Source organism: Balaenoptera physalus (assembly GCF_965194825.1).
Source record: "Balaenoptera physalus genome assembly, chromosome: 17".
Lineage (NCBI taxonomy): Eukaryota > Metazoa > Chordata > Mammalia > Artiodactyla > Balaenopteridae > Balaenoptera > Balaenoptera physalus.
In genome coordinates, this window is record NC_138895.1 from 73,578,091 (window position 1) to 73,590,406 (window position 12,316).

Genomic DNA, 12,316 nt, shown 5'->3' on the forward strand with positions numbered 1-12,316 from the left:
TTAGGATACTGTTGACCTTCTGATGATACTTCAGAAGGAGGATCATCTGCTTCGGGTGATCCTGGATCATTGAACTGTGATGATGTTGATGATTGGATGCCAGGAGCAGATGATGGTGATGGCTGGGGATCCCAGGCAGGATGGAGTGGAGTGGCACGAGATTTCATTAAGCTACTCAGAAAGGCACACAAGTTAAATATCGATTGTTTATTTCTGGAATTTTTCATTTAATATTTTTGGATCAAGTTTGGCCATGGATAACTGAAACTGAAGAAAGTAAAACCACAGATAAAGGGAACAACTGTACCTCCAGAGAGGGTGATCCTTTTACACATACTTGCAGATGAACTCAAAGAATCCACTTGCCTGGCTCAAGTTTAACAAGGGTTACAATGTTGCATCTCAGGGCAGGAAAGAGCAGGACAATGAAAGAACTGGAATTTTTTTCCCTGAGTTGTATTTCTAAGGATCATAAAAATGAATTCCTGCTTTTGGGCATGGCACTGGGTATTGGCCAGTCAGGGTTGAGGTACTCACTCTCAACTCACAAGTATAAACTTTGGGAAGTCACTTACCTACCATGAATCTCAGTTTACACAACTTTAAGGTAGATTTAATATCCCCTTCCGTATAGAGGTATTGTGAGAATGCAGTTTGCAAACATACAGCTGGAGTGGGTCCAAAGTACTTATAAAAAATTATGTAAATTTGGAATTAGTTCTTTTCCTCAGGTCCTGGATGTTTTTATTGGTTTTTGTTCTCCATTAGATTTTACTACAGTGACTCTAATTTTCTTTTGTCTCCTAGATTCCTCTCCAGTGGCTTGTGACACTGCTTCAGGAAGACTTCCCCAACACCTGAAGAATTTCTGTGTTCCTTTTCCCAGTCTGGGATGTCTACTTACTTACCATATTGCCAGCTTCTGGACCTGTTGTATCTGGGATGCAGGCTGAACCAAAGGCAGGTATCCTTCAAGGCATCCAGATATAAAAATAAGTACATCGTTGAGATTAGGAGGAAGATCACATTTTGGGGCTCCCCAAAGTTCCTTTATCCCAAGATAAAAATGACATTCTAAAACGTATGAAAACAGACTTGATAGAAAACCAAACTAAAGCTAGAACTTAGTTGGAAAGAGGTTTATTTTTTAAATATATAAAATAAACCATTGTACATCTATTACAAAAGGACTAAGAATCTGTAGCAAAAAATGAGTCAAATTCTAAAATATCACAAGTTTCTTTTCAAAATGTGTTGGTGCATTTTCATCATCATTGGGTTTCAATTTAATGTCTTCTGCTCTTGAAATTAACACTTCCTCTCCTTTTCTTATCCACAGCTACACCCACCCTCCTGCTCTGGGTTGCTCAGAAATTCCAAGAAATTCCAAGTTTCCTGCTGCCTCACTGACTGGAACAGAGTGGAATGCACCACTGCTGATAACAACAGAAGAGGCCCCAAACCACAGAGGCAGGCAGCCCCGGGGGCAAATCCTTGTTCCACCGCTTCACGCTGAAAGATATTGTACAAGTTACTTAGCTTTCATCATAGGTCAGATTTCCTGGGAAAGAGAATCTAGGACTCTGAGGGTTGTGTGGAGGAGGCTGACTGGGGAGTGAGCTCAGAAACAACAACAACACGGGAGGGATGCAGGACTGGGCAGAGGGAGAAGCTGTTCCATGATGCAGTTTCAATGGAGACCTCCAGCAATCCCACAGGGAGCTGGGGTGGCCCTTCAGAGTTGTCCCAGCTGAGGACAAATGGTTAGGCTTTTGTACTTCCATGTTGGCCAGTCATAGATGCAAGCTGCCTTCTGAGAAATGGTCTGAGATGAAAGCTCTCTTTGACTGAGTCTTGGAGCAGCAGCTAGAGGTCCTGGTAGTAGGCGGAATGAGTGCCTACATCCTGAGGTGTATCTGGGCAGCCCACCGTACCTGTGCCTACACGTTCAATATATCAGAGATCAAGGAAGTCTCCTTGGCCACTCTACCTGAAATTGCAACCCCTTAATCTCATATCCCCTGTACCCCATCTTACTTTTATCCATCATATTTATCATGAACTGACATACATTTTTTTAAAGATTTTTTTGATTGGACCATTTTTAAAGTCTTTATTGAATTTGTTACAATATTGCTTCTGTTTTATGTTTTGGTTTTTTTGCTCACGAGGCATGTGGGATCTTAGCTCCCCGACCAGGGATCAAACCCGAACTCCCTGCATTGGAAGGTGAAGTCTTAACCACTGGACCGCCAGGGAAGCCCTGAACTGACATCCTGTATAAGAATTCATCTATTGTCTTTCTGGAAATGCTCTAGACCACACTCCAAGCTACTTGAGGGCAGGGATTTTGTTTTACTCATGACTATATGCCCAGTTCCTAAAACAGGGATTGGCACAGATTGAACACTCAATATATATGTGTTAATTGAGTGGAATAAATGAATGAATAAATATAACATATACTGAGTATTTATCGGAAACACTCAAGTTCTAAGCACTTGCAGTAACTAATATAATCTTCACGACAACTCCGTGGAGGGGCACTATTATTATCCCAATGTTTAATTATCTTGCCAAGGTCTTGCAGCTTAGAAGTGCTGTATGCAGGATCAGAACCAGTCAACGGGATTCATACCATTGCCTGGTATGGATAGAGCTGGTCCTGCATCCGAGCGAGTTAGCCCTACCCTTCCTCCTTTCCCCTTTCTGCTGTCTCGCAGAATACATGTCCAGTAATCACATCATTGCATGCTCCAGATATTTTGTTTTATCGCTTCAGACCAAAAGGCGAGAGCTCAGCTGAGTTCCAACTCCTGCCCTTTCTTCCCACTTTCTCAATATTTTTACCTTAGAACCTGATCAACTCGCACAACTTTTTTTTTTTTCTCTAACACTGCCATTGACAGATGCAGATGCAGAGGCTATTATGGTTTATGGTGCTCTTTTGCATGCATTATCTCATTTGATTAGCCCAGTAGCCTTGGGATATGGGCCATACAAGGATGGCCACCTGCAGTTTATAGATGAGGAAACAGAGGCTCAGAGAGGTTACATAAAGCTATTTGGAAGCAGAACTTTTAGTTCTAAGTCCCACGTTTGCTCTATTTTGCTCTTTCTTTTTCCTTGTTGGGGCCCGGAGGGTAGAAGTTAATCCCGAAGCATTTCTGCCCTCCACGTTTATTGAAAGTCACTGGGAACATTGGTGAGTATTTATCATTGGCTTCTTCCTACTTGACAAATGAGGAAACTGAGGCATGAAGAGGTTACATGATTTCCTCAGGTTTCATACTGATGTCATTGGAGCTGGGATATTAATTTCAAAATTCACGTGCCTGTATTCCTTAGCACCCTCGCTGCTTCTAAGTTAACAATTCTGGGGTCTATTTCAAACTTCCATCCACCTTTCCTTGAGTAATGTAATAGGATTCATATTTAACAATTAAAAAAATAATGCTAGTTAAAAATAGAAAAGCCCAGTTCACTTTAAATGCACTCAGGATGCATTACCTCTCTGCCAGCCTGAGAAGATGTCTTTAGGAGACAGTGCTGGCAAAATTTACGTATTATAAAGAGTTCCTTTTATCCAGTTACATCGGCAAAATTTCATGGCATTTTTCAGAGGCCCAAGGAGAGCAGGAACATTTATTCTCCTCTTTGAATTTAATCATAAAGACATCGAGGTCGTCTTCCTGAGGCTGAGCTCCAGGCCACAGATTCCAGACTGGAGAAAAGTAACTTGAAAGAGCCTGTTTTACACAGGCCAGTGGAATGCTTTGTTTTTTTGCTTCTGAGCCTCCTAAGTGGACGCAGATACACAGAAATAAATATTTACTTCTTGAGAGAGATGGTTAGGAGAATAAATGTTAAAGTTCTGTCCTTACAGTGGAGAAACTCAACTGAGAAACTCAATTCAGTTCCTGGACTCTCAGAGCTCCTCATGGCCCTGGCTTGAGAACCATCATTCCAATTAGAGTGATGGTAGCTATGGCAGTTTTAAGACCTGTCTACATCTTCTTTCACATGCCATCAAGAGGTGAAGTCTAGTTCTCCCTCTGGCTTGAAATGGGGCAGGAATTTATGGCCACCTTGACAAATAAAATGTGGGAGAAGCGACCTTAAGTCATTTATAAAACTAGGATAGAAACAGTGATGCAGCTTCAGTCTGGCTGTCTCTTAAGACATGAGCTTTTGGATGGCTACCATGGCCATGCTGGAGAGACCACGTGGAGAGAGAGGTGCCTGAGGACCCTAGTCGATGCCACATAGAACAGAAATGAGCCTCCTCTGTTGAGTTTGGCCCAAATTGCATATTCATGAACTATGCAAATTGTTACTGTTTTATTTACACATTGCATTTAGAGCAGTTTGTTGCAGAATAACAGATAATCTTAACAATAGCCCATGCCATAGATGACGTGCTGGAATGCGAGTCATAGTTCATAGAATTGAACAGGTATGAATCCAGCATCTTGCATCTGGGTTTAAATAACCATTTATACAATGCATTGAACGCAAGAGTCACTTCACATGTTTGTTGAATGAACGGATGGGCGAATGAGTAAAGAATCTTGGGGGAGATCTCTCTCAGTAGAATAACACTTGGGGTTATAACTGACCACATTTCTAATTGAAGCCATAGGTTGAGGTTGTTAAAAACCTGTGCAGTCCAAGTTAAAGGAGTAAATGGTTTTCTCATTTCCTGTAGTGATTTGATCACAAGGAAGACTATGATAGCTTTGCGGTTGGCAATTTAATAGGAACTAACAAGCTGAAGGAAGGCAAAGATGATGTTGGTGCTTGAAAACCTATTTTGGGAAAAGGTGAGAGATATTTATTAAGCCTGAAGAAAAGAAGGGGAGACAGAAAAGTTGTCTTAAATCCTTGAAGGAGGTGACAGATTTCTTTTCTGTTATCCAAAAGCTGCATTAGAACAAACAGGCCAATGCTATAAAATAGCAGTTGGCCAACTTTTTCAGTAAAGGGACTGATAGTAAATACTTTAGGCTTTAAAGCCCTGTGGTCTCTGTTGCAGCTGTTCAACCTGCCTTTGTAGCACAAAAGCAGACACGGTCAATGTGTAAACGAGTGAGTATAGCTGTGTTCCAATAAAACTTTATTCACAAAAACAAGCTGTGGGCCAGGTTTGGCCCTTGGCTGTAGTCTGTCAATCCTTGCTATAAAGAAATGGTCTTTTTTTCTACATAAGCCCAAGATTCCTAATACATAGAGCCATCAAACTTCAGAATTGTCTTGGAGGAGAGTGACATTTCCTTAGTATGTTTAAAATAGGCTGGATGTACAGATTGGACAAAAATATTCTCTCTCTCTTATATATATATATATATATATATATATATATATATATATATATATATATATATGGCATACATTATATAATAAAATATATATAAAATAAATATACATAAAAATAAATATATATAAAAATAAAATATGTATAAAAAATAAAACAAAAGCCCTTTGCCATATATATATGAATATATATAAAGAACTATATATAGCGAGAATATATAAAGAACTCTTACAACTCAGTAATAATAATAATAATAATAATAATAATAATAATAATAATAATAATAATAATAAAATACCTGCCCTTTTCTCTCCATGGGTAGAAGTTTTGAACTGACACTTCACAAAAGATATAATGATGGCAAATAAATATCAGAAAAGATACACTACCTAATTTGTCATCAGAGAAATGCAATCTTAAACCATAATAAGTTACCAGTGTACTTATTAAAGTGGCTGGAATTAAAAAGACTGACAATATCAAGTATCAGTGAGGGTGTGAGCAACTGGAGTTATTGCGCATTGCTGGTGAAAGCATGAAATACTATCATCATGTTGAAGAGGTCTTTGACAATTTCTTATAAAGGTCAACACTCACATATCATCAATCAGCCATCCTATTCCTAGGTATTTATCCAAGAGAAATTCAAACATGTGTCCACAAAAAGACTTGTACACAAATGTTCAGAGCAGCTTTATTCATTCTAGCCCCCAAATGGAACAACAATCCAACTGCCTGTTAACAAATGAATGAATAAAGAAATGGTAATATACCCATGCAATGGTGAATATTACTCACAATAAAAAAGAATAAACTGTTGATATTCTCTACAACATGAAAGAATCTGAAAATACATTGAGGAGAGGAATTCAGACACAAAATACATATACCAGTATTCCATTTACGTAAAAGTTTAGAGCAGAAAACAGTAATTTATAATGACATCCCAAATTAGTGGAAAGCAGATTAGTGGTTGCCCGGGACTGGGGCTGGGACAGATGGACTTTAAACGGTTAGAAGAGAACTTTCTAGTGTCATGGACACGTTTTATATCGTGATTGTGATGGTGGTTGCATGAATGTATAAATTTGCTAAAACTCACCAAACTGTACCATGTATTTAACAGGGGTACATTTTATTGCACGCATATTTTTCCTCAATAAAGTTGATTTTCAAAAAGTAGGCCAAATGGCCATCTTTTGAGGATCCAGTAATAATAATAATGATACTAATGGCTAATATTTATTGCATGCTTACATTGTCCCACATATTGTACCATGTGCTTTGATTATCTGTGTTAATTTAATTCTAGAGCTATCTTTTGAAGTAGTAGTAGTGTTATCTCCATATTACAGATGGAAAACCCAAGCCTTAGAGAGATTTAATGATTTTCTCAAGGGCATGCACTAGTTCTTTGCAGAGGTGGGGTTTTAAACCAAATCTTTCAGATCCTCAAACTTCAGCTTTGTTTGTTAGAACGTTGAACCATATAACCTCAAAAGTTTCTCCTAATTTGAAGTTCTAAGAATATAGGAAAAATCAGCCATCTGATGTTGGACTAGCAGATAAGAATCATGTAGTCTATTGCCTAATCTGAGCATATGTCTGAGTTATTTAGGGAATAGCACCACTGCTGACCATTTAGATTGCTTGTAAAGATAATCTGGAACATCATTTGGAGTGTGTGAATGTTAACTCTTAGGCTGAAAAATAAAATGTGGTTGTATTTAGTGTCAGGACTCATCTGGCCGTGATCTCATGGAGAATTTCTGAGGAGATCTGGTGCAATGTTGATGTATTGGTACCTATTTTTATCTAAAAATAACTCAGCTGTTTTTTCCTGATAACACTTTCTGAACTTTTTCATAGCATGGAGTGTGGAGTGTTTATTAGATTACAATGCTAAATTCACAGTTGGTTAAGAAGACTGACTTAATGATGAATCAAACCAATCAGGGTAAGAATTAGGTATTATAAGGCAGGAATCCTCTTCTCTTTGCTCTGCCACTGACTTGTTAGAGCCTTTGGGCAACTCACTCTCCGATCTCAGCTTCCTTATGAGCAAAATGAAATAATGGGCATTTAGTTACTGTTCAAGCTTTCATAAGTGTTTAATTTACAAATCTGATAATAAACGTACCGTTTCCACAGCCTCATTGGCAAAGAAGTGAACTGTGTTAGTCAGATTTACTGTAGCATCAAATAACCCCCAATATCAGCGGCCTCTCACTACTAGATTTATTTCTTGCTTATGGGTCTGCTGGTCAGGTTTGGTCTGTGGATTGGGTCTTGTCTGCACTTCAGGTTCAGGAGTACTCCACGTGCCTCTCATTCCTGGACCCAGGCTGAAGCAGCAGCAGACACTTGGACATCCACTTCTCACGGAGAATACAGGAGTGGGAGAGATAGATTAGAAATACACAAAGCTTGAAACTGACCTCCTATCATTTCCCACCTGCAGCCCACTGGCCAAAGCAAGTCACATGGCCAAGCCCAGTCATGGAGGCTGGGAATTATGCCCTGTCCATGGTGTTGGAGCAAGGAGAGTGAATATCTCCTGACCAATAATGCAATCTCCCAATGAGTGCAACCTCAAAGACTTAAGAAGAGTCAAAGAGTCTTCTTTCTCATCTACTCAGAGTCTTATTCACCAATCTCCAGTTTCCTTACCTTCTCATCCCCTCCCTGGGTTCACTGGCTGTTAAGGGTAGACTTAATGCCTCTTTTAGACTCAGAAGTCAAACTGCAGGTCCTTTGAGGGCTTAAGATATTGGTTTTCAGCATTACTGATCATTCATGCAATTTACTGATTCAAATATTTTTAATAACTGATTTGTAGTATTAGTAATCTTTTGTGATCTTGATGGAAGTAGGAAAACATTTACAAGTGGGGATTTATTTTCTGATGAATGGGGGTAGGTCCTATGATATATCTTGCTCCCATACCAGCTATAATATTCTCTCTGACCACATTGGTTCATGAATGTCAAACAGGCAAAATGAGGAGGCCTGCACTGAATAAACTACCCCTCATTACTGACCCTTCAGCTTTCTTCTTTATTAGGAGGAATTCACAGGCTGGAGGTGACTGATTCCTGCCTTGCAAGCCAGTTATATTGCCTATTGTATTAGTTGAGTCAGGCTTCAGCCATTGTAGCATGAAAGCATCCATAGAAGATATGTAACTGAACAAATGTGGCTGTGTTCCAATAACAATTTGCTTACAAAAACAGGTGGTTGGCCAGATGTGGCCCATGGGCTGTAGTTTACAGATCTCTGCTCTAAATGGCAGCTCCTCGATAAAAACTGATATTCTGATCGAGACTGATGTTACAACAGAGGGTGATGGGTTTCCAACAAATTCCTCTTTTCTGGAAACTTGATGGTATGCTTTTCTTGGAAAAGCAAGTCTTTCATTTTGTCATTCAACCCCTTACTGTGTGTGTTGTGTATGTGTGTGTGTGTGTGTATACATTTTTAAATATTTAAACAATTTTTTTCCAGCTGTACTGAGATAAAATTGAGATATAACATTGCATAATTTTAAGGTGTTATACAACTTAAGGTATAAGGGTTTGATATATGTGTAGATTACAAAATGATTACCACAATAAGTAAGTTAATACATTTTTTGAACAGAGAATAGTTGGGTAGGGTAAATCTTAAAGAATAAGGATGCTTTTCATGAGTGGAATAAAGGAGAGAGAAGAAGATATCTCCCAGTATGTAGCATCATCCTCACTGTCACTGATTGGAAAATCTGTGAACTGAGATGTAACATGGTATGCCTACATTTTCACAGAAAAATCACTAGAGCTAGAACTGGAGCCCAGATAGCTTGTCTTTTCTTCAAAGTTTTCTCTACTCACCCATGGTTTCTCAAATACAAATTATCATTGGAGAACCAGTTCAAGATGTTTGACTCAGTTGGATACCATCTGTATTACTGTTCATTTTATATTTTCTTTAGAGTAACTTTTTAAAAACCTAAATAGAAGTATGACAGAACAAAAGTCACTCTTACTACTTTAAATGGAAAACAGGTATCAATACTTATCAATAATTATTGAAAATACACTTCTAAACTTTACAGCAGAACAATAACATTCATCTAGTAACATTCACAAAGAAGCATCTCCTGAGTGTGGTCACACTTGAGGAAGCTGAGCAGGACTTCCTGCAGACCTCACCTGTCAGAGGCAGGCTTTGCATAGATGCTGCAGGTTCCATGATTCACCATGCTCCATCTCAGGTTAACTTACAAAATTACGGTCTCCAAAAAGCGAATGTAAATCACATACAAATGAACCAAGCCTTGACCCTTATGAAAAAACAACAAAATGACCAACAAAAAAACAACGCTTATGAAACTTCTGCCCTCATTTTCTTCTCTCAATAAACATAAATGGCACAAAAAGCAGCCTCGGGGAAAGAAAAGGATCAATGAATCTTTTATTCCCATCTCTGGCGTCTGCAGCATTTTTTGATCACCTGCAAGACTGAAAGCCCCTATAGTGAGTGACAAGACCTTGCCCTTGGGGATCATATTTGAGGCTGAATTTGGGGTTATAAACCAACTGGACTCATGATGATTTGCATACAACAATCTTCACTAAGCAGTGGGTGACCAGCTTGCTGCCAAACCTCACCCAGTTATAAGGGCAACTCTGCAGGTGGACAGCCTTTTTAAAAATATTTTTCTTTTATTGAAGTATAGTTGCTATACAGTATTATATAAGTTACAGGTGTACAATACAGTGATTCACAATTTTTAAAGGTTATACACCATTTATAGTCACTATAAAATATTGACTATATTCTCCATGTTGTACAATATGTCCTTGTAGCTTATTTTATACATAATAGTTTGTACCTCTTAATCCCCTACCCCTATCTTGCCCCTCGCCCCTTCCCTCTCCTCACTGGTAACCACTAGTTTGTTCTCTATATCTGTGAGTCTGCTTCTTTTTTCTGATATTCACTAGTTTGTTGTATTATTTAACTTCCACTTATAAGTGATATCATACAGCATTTGTCTTTCTCTGATTTATTTCACTTAGCATAATACTCTCCAAGTCCATCCAAGTTGCAAATGGCAAATTTTCATTCTTTTCATGGTTGAATAGTATTCCACTGTATATGTACACTACATCTTCTTTATCAATTCTTCTGTTGATGGACGCTTAGCTTGCTTCCATATCTTGGCAATTGTAAATGATGCTGCTATGAATATTGGGGTGCATGTATCTTTTCAATTAGTGTTTTTGTTTTTTTCAGATACATACCCAGGAGTGGAATTGCTGGGTTGTTCTATTTTCAGTTTTTTGAGAAACCTCCATAATGTTTTCCACAGTGGCTGCACCAATTTATATTCCCATCAACAGTGTACAAGGGTTCCCTTTCCTCCACTTCCTCACCAACAGTTTGTTATTTGTGTTCTTTTTGATGATAGCCATTCTGACAGGTGTGAGGCGATATCCCATTGTGGTTTTGATTTGCATTTCTCTGATGATTAGCGATGTTGATCATCTTTTTTGTGTACCTGTAGTGGACAGATTTTTTTAATTCTCATTTCACAGATGAGGGTCAAAGAACTTGAGCCATTTTCCACGGGTCACACATTTAGAAAGAAGGTGGAACAGATGAAATGGTGAGAATGCTGGGGTGAGGGGCATGGTTTTCTTTTTTTGGGGGTGGCAGGTGGAGAGGATCTGAGAGGCAGAGTGGAGGTAGTGGCTAAAACCCAGCCTACTCTTGTGTCTGTCATTGAAAATTGAGAGGGCGTGTTTCTCAGTTGATGCTGATTTATGTGTAACTAATAGAGTGACGGGGAAAAAAAGGAAGCCCGGTTTCTAATTTTATCTTCGTGGCACTTTACTAAAAAGCCCCTCAAGGTGGCCGGAAGTTGGAAGCCCTCAAGGCTTGAAGCCCTGGACCAGCATGCAAAGGTGCTGGGCACGGAGTGAGGGCCCCCGGAGATGAGACACCGCACAGCTTCCCATCTGGGTACCTGGCTCTCAGTAGCTATTAGGGTGTCTTCTCTCCGGCTCCTCATTTGCATAATGTCATACCCATATGGTGTGATTTTATTTACCTCTTGAAGGGGAATGACTGCTTTAGAAAGAGAGGAAGCCAGAAGACTTGACCTTCTGAAGGCTTCCTTCTGTCCCTCCCGCCCTGCTACCCTCAATCGTTTACTCTCTCTCGTCTTTGCCTCCCTTTCTCTGGCCATCTTGACTTTTGTAAATGAGGACCTTGCTTGAGTGATAGGATCCATTTCTTCCAGTGAATGGTTGCCAGGGGGCGCTTGTCTTGTTGAAGGGTTTATCCTGGCAACATTTACAGCTGGTGAATTTAAGCGCGACCTACTCCCATTTCTTCACGATGGAGGAACCTTTGAAAGTTTAAGAAGTGTACCGTGGCTGATTCTGCTCAGATAGATCAAGGGCTTGACTTACATTCTGCTTTGCTATTTTTCTGGCATTTCTGAAAACAGACTTCTTCAATTTTGCCATGTTAGGTGTGAATTTTGCAGTTTACACGTAGTTCCTTAGAGCTCTTCAAAGACAGAGTTTGCATCCTGTGTTGGGGGTAAGAGAGCAAATGTTTCAACCTTCCTTTGTTCTTGAAATAATTCTGGGTGATTCACTTATTCATTTATTCGTTCTTGGCTTGCTAGCCTATGGTGGTCAAATGCCTGAGAAGTATTAAAAAACAACCCAAAAATAAAACAAATAAAAAAGACCTTTAGAGATACAGCTAAAGGAGGATTCATTGTTCTTTTAAATACCTTAATTCCGTGTTTATCTATTAAACAAGCATTTATTTTAGGTGCATGACTTGCTGGGCACTGAGTTAGATGCCCAGAATCCAGAGTTGGAGATCTGTTCTCTGCTTTGAATCTGATCAGAGTTAGATAATTTCACAATTTAGAGTATACAGCTACACAAGAGCTACAGAAAAGGGCCCAGGGAAGGCAGAGCTTTAGGAAATTTGTGAATT

At 39.2% G+C, this 12,316-nt stretch overlaps 1 protein-coding gene across 1 annotated transcript in view; it reads left to right on the top strand.

Annotated features, from left to right (window-relative positions):
• The window catches only part of LOC309647105 (uncharacterized protein), a 408,982-nt gene that overhangs the window by 381,672 nt on the left and 14,994 nt on the right, over nucleotides 1-12,316 (top strand). The window contains exons 20-22 of the mRNA XM_082434106.1: nucleotides 808-960; nucleotides 1,340-4,823; nucleotides 10,894-10,964. The gene's annotated coding sequence lies outside the window, so the exon portion shown is untranslated. The remainder of the gene's footprint in view (nucleotides 1-807; nucleotides 961-1,339; nucleotides 4,824-10,893; nucleotides 10,965-12,316) is intronic.